Consider the following 8680-nt stretch of genomic DNA (forward strand, 5'->3'; position numbering starts at 1 on the left):
AGTAAAGGATTTATTTTACTGATATAAAAATCTGAGAATCATACAATAAAAAATTAAGTCAATTAGAACAAAAAATTTGGAATTTCTGTTCATGAAAAGATAATTCTTAGAGTGAAAAATTAAGCCACCTAACTGGAAGAACATATTTGAAATATATATAGCCAACATAGAACCCCACATTACATAAAGAACTTCTAACAAAGTCATTTTAAAAAGTTAAATCGATATGATAGACTGGAATAGACAGATAGGCAGGGTTATGGACAATAATGATGCTCACAAAAGATAATATCCATTATACTACTCCTCAGAAAACTTAGGCAGATCTACTGAAGCTGACAAAGCAATTTCACTCCTTGGAGTACACTCACAAGAAACATATGCACATGTTCACCAAAGATATTTATAAGAATGTTTGTGACCTTGATATTTAAAAAGCCAAAAGTGGATGCAACCCAAATGCCCATCAGTAGTAGAATGTGTAAATACATTGTGTTACATTCATATAAAAGAATAACTTTCAACAGCTAGTACAGATAAATCAGCAGTAGTCCACTTGGGCTGGTGGTACATTGTATCACAATCTGCGTGACTTAGAAATGTCAGAAATTTCTCACTTACAGCCCTGGAAGTTGGGAAGCCTAAGGACATTGTGCCAATAGTTTGGGGATCTGGTGAAGATCCACTTTCTGGTTCATAGATGGTTTATTGCTGTGTCTTACATTAAAGAAGGGAAAAAATTTGGGTCTCTTCAGCTCCTATACATGGTACTTATTTCAGTCATGAGCACTCTACCTCATCATCTAAACCCACCCCCAAAAGGTCCTAATGACATTATATTGGGGATTAGGACTTCAAAAGAGGAATTAGGGTGGGCACTAAAATAGAGAGCATAACAATAGTATGTAGAGCTCATAAACAACATCATACATATATAGAATATTTATACTTGCATATAAATAAATGGAAATTAGTAGTTCATAAAAATGAATACCTGAATCATAACATACTCAGGTAATTATATGTATGTTGAAAATTATGTTGAAAATTAAATGAAATGAGGAAAAATGTTAAAACATTGGAAAGAAAATATAAAAACTATCCTTGTAACTTCAGAGTAGGGATGGATTCTGGGGCCAGTTGACTGGTCCAAAACCATGATTTACTCTCTGTTCTTTATTTCTCATAAATAGTTTTCTTTTCTGTACTCCAAATCCCTCTGGTAAACAAATTCCAATAGATGGGTTAAAAAAATTATGTCCATTAATCTTGTCTCTTTTCTTACTTCATTTTAACATTCTCCTTCCCATTTTCCTAATAATAAATGTATCTGAAAGGCATTTGGTAGGAAGAATTTTTAGAGAGGTTGAACTTCATCCTGTCCTGGTCTGTTTGCTCAGGGCTCATTTTATCAGTACATCTTTTCATGTACATGCATTTACAAAAAAAAAAAAGTGAAACCTATCTACTTTTCTTATTCCTAAAGCAAATCAAACTTGACTTCTCATTATTGAACTTCTCTTTGGGGAAACAGATTCTCTGTAGGTATGTTTGGGTTTCCAAGTAATGACAGTTTAGTGTCTGTGATGAAGCTCTTTGGAAGTTCCTGATTCTTCATTGTTACAATAATATTTTTGTCTTCTAATATTTCTGAAGACAAACTTTAAATGTTGTTAGAGTCTAGCAGAAATTGTGATGCTGAGTTGTTCTTAAATCCTTACAATTTATAGAAACAAGTATTATTTTCAGCCTTATATTCCAGAAATAGATGCCATTCATTTGACCACATAGTCTCCTGTTTTTATCCATATTCCTGTAGCTCATATCTTTCACATGGGCTCTGTAAACTTTCCCTCATGTGCAAGCTGTTTCTCCATTGTACTCTTCATAGTTTCCCAACAACAACTTGCTACAAAATAGAGTTTGCTGCCCAATTTTCTCTGAGTCCCAAACCCACATAAAACAGAACCAGTCCCACATCACAGATCACATTTGTCCATTATAACTTAGCATGCAGAAGGTGACAGGAGCAGTGGTGAGTTGAAGTATGGCAAAGACAAACCAAGCCATGATGTTCGCTATTATTATTATGTTACTATTACTATTATTATTATATATCAGGGATTGAACCCAGGGGTGCTTAACACTGAGCACACATCCCCAGCCCTCTCTGTATTTATTTAGAGATAGGCTATCACTAATTTGCTCAGGGTCTTGCTAAGTTGCTAACAGGCTATTCATGAATATGTGATCCTCCTACCTCAGTCTCCCAAGTTGCCGAAAATACAGGCATGCACCTCAATGTACAGTCCATGATACATTCTCAGGGATTTATGTTCCTCTCTATGGAAGGTCCAGGTTTTTGAGGATAGTTTCTGTACTGTAGTGTACAAAACCTGATTGTTTTGCTTGGGACACTGTGTTATCCAGGTATTCTTGCAACACAAAAAGCCATTGTTGAGGAGGTTCCTTGATCAGCCTGTTGAAGGTAGGTAGATTTTATCTTGTCCCTGAGCCCTCTAGACTCTTCTGTGCTAGGCAGATGTGAATGGGAGAAGCACAGGATGGGAGTGATATGTAATACAATTTCTTTTAGCTGTTTTCATGAAGGGGTTCCTATTCACCATAATGCTTTCTAATATAAATGAGATACCAACACAGATATGGCTACATACTCTTCTTTAAGACATTACATATTTTATAATATTGAAGTGAATAAGGCATATATATTGATGCTGTTGATTTACTTACACATTAGTATGAGATCTAAACTTTTTTTTTTTTTTTTTTGCGGTGCTGGGGATTGAACCCAGGGCCTTAGTGCTTGCAAGGCAAGCACTCTACTGACTGAGCTATCTCCCAGCCTGATAGTCTAAACTTTGAAACACAGACCTAAGCATAATGGCATAGACCTGTAGTCTCAAGGGCTTGGGAGGATGAGGCAGGAGGATTGTGAGTTCGAAGTCAGCCTCATTAAATTAGCAAGGCTCTAATCTAACAAGAGAGCCCTGGCTAATTAATAACAGGGCAGGGAGGAAATGGGGCTGTGTCTAGTGGTTAAGTGCCTCTGGGTTCAACCCCTGGAACTAAAGAAAAGAAATGAAAAAAAAAAATGGAACACAGTGGAAAACTCCAGAAATATGCAATCTTTCCTGGTTTGACAGTTATTTTTGTAGTTAGTAGTGTTCACTCAATCTCCTCTACTTTCTGGAGAAAGGAGATTTATTTTTTTCCTACCCATGTGAATTTCATCTTCAGAAAAATTATTCTTTCTAGTATTTTTAAAATAAAAATAAACAGATCTTAATTTGTAAACATTGTTGTAAATTCATGGTCTCTTCTTATTCCTACTTTTCAAAAACATTTAGGTTTGCATGACTGTTTCCCTTGAGGTATCACTAAAAATTATTTCATCTAATGCTTTGATTTATACTTGATTAGAACATATTACTTGCTGGGGTCCAACCTTAGTAGGGTCCTCGGTGGAAGGGAGGCATCACCACAGTGGAGAAAAAGCACACAGAGACACCAAGTGTTCTGAAGCTAAATCTGTCTTTATTTTTTCTGCTAACCTTTTTATACATATATTTTCTTTAGTAATTATTATATCATTTTTGGTTAGTTTAAAATAAGAAAAACCTTAAAAAGTACAATCTATGCTTCTTCTCAAAGTACACATTCTCTCTGTATGACAGTCCAGACCAAAACAATCTTATTTCCCAGCTAGATTAAAACAACCTTGTCTCCCAGCTAAATTGAGGGCACCATGATCTGACAGCCTTTAACCTTCAGAGCAAACACATCACTAGATTTTCTGAGAAATCACCCCCACCATGAACTCCAGTGTTTAACAGTGAAAAGTTTTTACTATTATTAAAGGGCAAAGAAGTCAACTTATAATTAATATTTAGTCTATTTTAATTTCACTTAGTGGCATACTACAATGTTATTCTGATTCTCAAAGATTAGACTAAACATGGGAAAAGCACAAATTATATTTATGACTAACCTAAATGTTTTTATTATGTAAAGTATCTCTAGAATCAACTATTGAAACTAAGAAAGCAGCAAAGGCTAAGCACCACATCCAAGCTCATAGGAATGCCTCTTTATCCATCTATTATTGTACTAAGGCAATAACAGGCTGTTTTAAACTCAAGCACAGCCACAATTGTTTATTTTCATATATTTTATCTATGTACTACTGCCAGATTTTTATTGTGCACTTTTTTGTGTCCCAATACAGTAAAACATTCCCAATGTTTTCCCAATAAGTTTCTAAATCATATATTGATTAAATAATACTAAAAAGCAACTACACATGCAGACATGCCAAGTCTATGGCCCCCAAGAGGAAGGACAATCAACAGAACCTTGTCAAGTGTTGAGTCCTCTATTTCAACAGACCATGTCAAGTGTTGGAGTGGCAGGAAATAGATGCGGCAGTTACTGAAAGCTTTACAATGCTATTTTACAATGCTTGAAGATTCAAGTTTCAAAATAAATTAAACACAATTAAAGCAAAGTCTCTATTTCACAAAAAATCACCCAAGAGAGCAGAAGTTTAGAAGTATCCTATTAATTTTTATTTTATAATATTGTACATAAAGGATAATATACATTTATATATATGAATATATGCTACAGCTTCATCAGTATATATTGTACCTCAAGTGAACAGATATATGTTATTTTGATGTATAGAGAAGTCAGAGAGTAACTGGGCTTTGTGCCTGTGATCTCAGGGGATGCATAAATATGAAACAAAGGTGCTTCATCTAAAATCTTTCAAGTGACTTTCTTTGGCTTATCATGGGAACCAACCCAATTATGCTAAATGAGTGAAAGGATAAATTTGTCATGAGGAGAGAGGGGAGAGAGGAGAGAGAGGAGAAGAGCAGAGAGGGGAGAGGAGAGGAGAGAGAAGAGAGGAGAGAGAGAAAGGAGAGAGAGAGAGAGGAGGCAGAGAGGACAGAGAGAGAAGATAGGGGAGAGAGGAGAGAGAGGGAGAGGAGGAGAGAGGGGGGAGAGAGAAAGTATAGACAGAGGACAGGGGGAGAGAGAAAGTATAGACAGAGGAGACAGGGGAGAGAGAGGATAGAGAGAGGAGAGAGGAGAGAGAGGAGAGGGAGGAGAGAGAGAAAGGAGAGGAAGGAGAGAGAGGAGAGAGAGAGTAGAGGAGGAGAGTGGAGGTGGAGAGAGAGGAGAGAGGGTGGAGAAAGAGGAGAGAGAGGAGAAAGAGGAGAGAGAGAGGGAGGGAGGGAGAGAGGGAGAAGAGGGAGAAGAGGGAGGGAGAGGAAGGAGAGAGAGGAGAGAGAGAGAAGATAGAGGAAAAAGAGGAGAGGGGGGGAGAGAGAGAGGAGAGAAAGGAGAGAGAGGAGAGGGAGGAGAGAGAGAGAAAGGAGAGGAAGAGAGAGAGAGGAGAGAGAGAGTAGAGGAGGAGAGTGGGAGGTGAGAGAGAGGAGAGGGTGGAGAAAAGAGGAGAGAGAGGAGAAAGAGGAGAGAGAGAGGGAGGGAGGAGAGAGGGAGAAGAGGGAGAAGAGGGAGGAGAGGAAGGAGAGAGAGAGGAGGAGAGAGAGAGAAGATAGAGGAAAAAGAGGAGAGGAGGGAGAGAGAGAGGAGAGAAAGGAGAGAGAGGAGAGAAAAAAGAGAGAGGAGAGAGAGAGAAGAAAGAGGAGAGAGAGAGAAGAGAGAGAGAGGAGAGAGATAGGAGAGGAGAGAGAGGGGAGGGAACATGGTGAGGGAGCTTGTCTTAAGTAGTTTAATTCCTGGGGCTAATGAAGATGGGGCCCATTGTTGAGCAGTTAAACTCCCTGGCTAGGAATCAGACCAGTGGTTGCTGACCACAGGCTGACAACTGGATCAATGGTTGCCGAGGATCTCAGACTGACAGCTGGGGGTGTTGTCATGCCCCCCATGGCTTCCCCCACAGGCGTGTCCTGCGCCTGAGTGCCCAGGTAGGAGCCACTTGGGGTCTTACAGTGCACTGGTCCTAGGCAACCCAGGCCCCAGGCGAGAGCCAGGCTGCAGGGCAAACCTAGTGCCTGCCTGCTGTCTGCCAGGGGAAGCCTATGCCCAGTGGGTTCACTGCGGACGTGCAGGATGCATCCACCTGCGGGGCAGCCCACTATTATAACAGGTACTAAAGACTTTCTAAAAGTTCCAGTAAGGAAGCGAGGAAATAGGTAGCCCAAGGCTGGTGAACTGCAGGGAAGTTTTAAGTACAGTTTCTGTCACCATCTAGTGTCAAATAAGGAGCTCAGCCCTTCTTTTTTTTATTGTAAACAAAGGGGATACATGTTGTTTCTCCATTTGTACATGGAGTCAGGCATACCATTTGTGTAATCATAAATTTACATAGGGCAATGTTGTTTGATTCATTCTGTTATTTTTTTTCCCTGCTCCCACACCCCTCCCACCCCTCTTTTCCATCTATACAGTCCTTTCTTCCTCCATTCTTACCACCCTCCTTATCCCTAACCCTAAAACTAACCCTAACTCTAACGCTAACCCCTCCCCCCCCCCATTATATGTCATCATCCGCTTATCACCGAGATCATTCGTCCTTTAGTTTTTTTGAGATTGGCTTATCTCACTTAGCATGATATTCTCCAATTTCATCCATTTGCCTGTAAATGCCATAATTTTATCATTCTTCATGGCAGAGTAATATTCCATTGTATATATATGCCACAGTTTCTTTATCCATTCATCAACTGAAGGGCATCTAGGTTGGTTCCACAATCTGGCTATGGTGAATTGAGCAGCAATGAACATTGATGTGGCTGTATCTCTGTAGTATGCTGATTTTAAGTCCTTTGGGTATAGGCCAAGGAGTGGGATAGCTTGGTCAAATGGTGGTTCTATTCCAAGCTTTCTGAGGAATCTCCATACTGCTTTCCTGAGTGGCTGCACTAATTTGCAACCCCACCAGCAATGTATGAGTGTACCTTTTTCCCCACATCCTCGCCAACACCTATTGGTGCTGTGTTCTTGATAATCACCATTCTAATTGGGGTGAGATGGAATCTTAGGGTAGTTTTGATTTGCATTTCCCTTATTACTAGGGATGTTGAACATTTTTTCATATATCTGTTGATTGCTTGTACATCTTCTGTGAAGTGTCTGTCCATTTCCTTAGCCCATTTGTTGATTGGATTATTTGTATTCTTGGTGTAGAGTTTTTTGAGTTCTTTATAAATTCTGGAAATTAGTGCTCTATCTGAAGTATGAGTGGCAAGAGCTCAGCCCTTCTAACAAGGAAAACATCACAGTAAGCACAGGGAGTACTTGTCCCGGGGTTGACAGGTACTCTTGAAATCTGGGGAATTCATGCGGAAATGCAACTGGAGAAGTAGGTGAGGACAAGCTCCTGAAGGGGCCTTTATCTCACATGTAGGAAGGGCTTGGGGCAGCTAAGTGACATGATGAGAGGTGTGTCTTAATAATTCAGCAGTGGGAACTTCACCATGTATGGTATCAGATCAGAGGCCTGAAGGGGTCAGGCCTGCTTAGTGCCTGTACAGTTCTGGTGCCTTCTAGTGTCTAATGTCTGTTCAGTGCCTGAATTCTTGGGCCAGATCAATGGAACCGCAGCCGGTGTCAGAAGGGCAGCAGGGATTCCTGGGTGATTTGTTTTTATCTATATCTTGACTGTCTAGAACAGAACCCACCATGTAAGTTTTACCTTATAAAAAAGGGGGGGGGGACATAAGGCTTCATGATAACAGTCAAAACCCTGGTCCCCACCCATCCATGCACAATCCTCTTTTAGAGAATCATGAAGCTGGGCTTGGCCTCACACCAGCCTGAGAGGCAGGCCTCTCTCCTTGTCCTACTTAACACATGCAGTCAGTCACCAAGGTCAACCCAGGCAGGACAAGTCCACCTCCCCATCCATACTTCTCTCCTGCTCAGGCGCTAGGAAGCCCCTGCCCTTGGGTGAGTGATAGGCCCTGAGGGATCCGGAAACGGCTGCAGTGAGTGACAGCCGGCCACACGCTTACACTCTGGACTCCAGGCCTCACTGCCTACATAGCAGGCACCAGGATGTGTCTCTGTGAACCCATCACACTGTCTACACAGCAGGTACCAGGATGAGTCTCTGTGAGCACATCACACTGTCTAAACAGCAGGCACCAGGAGTCTGTGAACACGTGGGACAAAGGTCTCTCTCCAAAACCAAATTCTCTTATGCGACATCCCAGGACCCCTCCCAGAAGCCCTATGGACCACAGCCCACCTGAATTCAAGGAAGTCCACAGCACCCTATGAGACGGAGGGACTCAGGAAGGCTGCCCCTGTACTCAGCCTCCCTCCATGGCCTCCTTGTATAAGTGGGGAAACTGAGGCCCCAGGGGAGCAGCCTCGGAGGTCACATTTTGGCAGCGGGAGCCCAAGGTCCGAGCTCCCCGCCGGTCCCACTGTGATTTCCGACAGGACTTCCAGACTCCCGCGCCTCTCCGGCTCCCTTCACCCCCTAACGACTTACCCACTTCGCCCTCAGCTCACCAGGGAAGCTCCTTTTTCCTGCGCAGAGCGCACCGGAGGAGCCCTGGGCGGGGCGCTCTTCCAACGTGCTTCCGCCGCCCAGGCCCGCCAGCCCCGCTGGCTCCGCCCCTCCAGCCCCGCCCCATCAGCCCCTCCAGCTCCGCCCCTCCAGCTTGGCCCATTAGCAGGG

This window comes from Sciurus carolinensis, unplaced genomic scaffold (genome assembly GCF_902686445.1).
Source record: "Sciurus carolinensis unplaced genomic scaffold, mSciCar1.2, whole genome shotgun sequence".
Classification (NCBI taxonomy): Eukaryota; Metazoa; Chordata; class Mammalia; order Rodentia; family Sciuridae; genus Sciurus; species Sciurus carolinensis.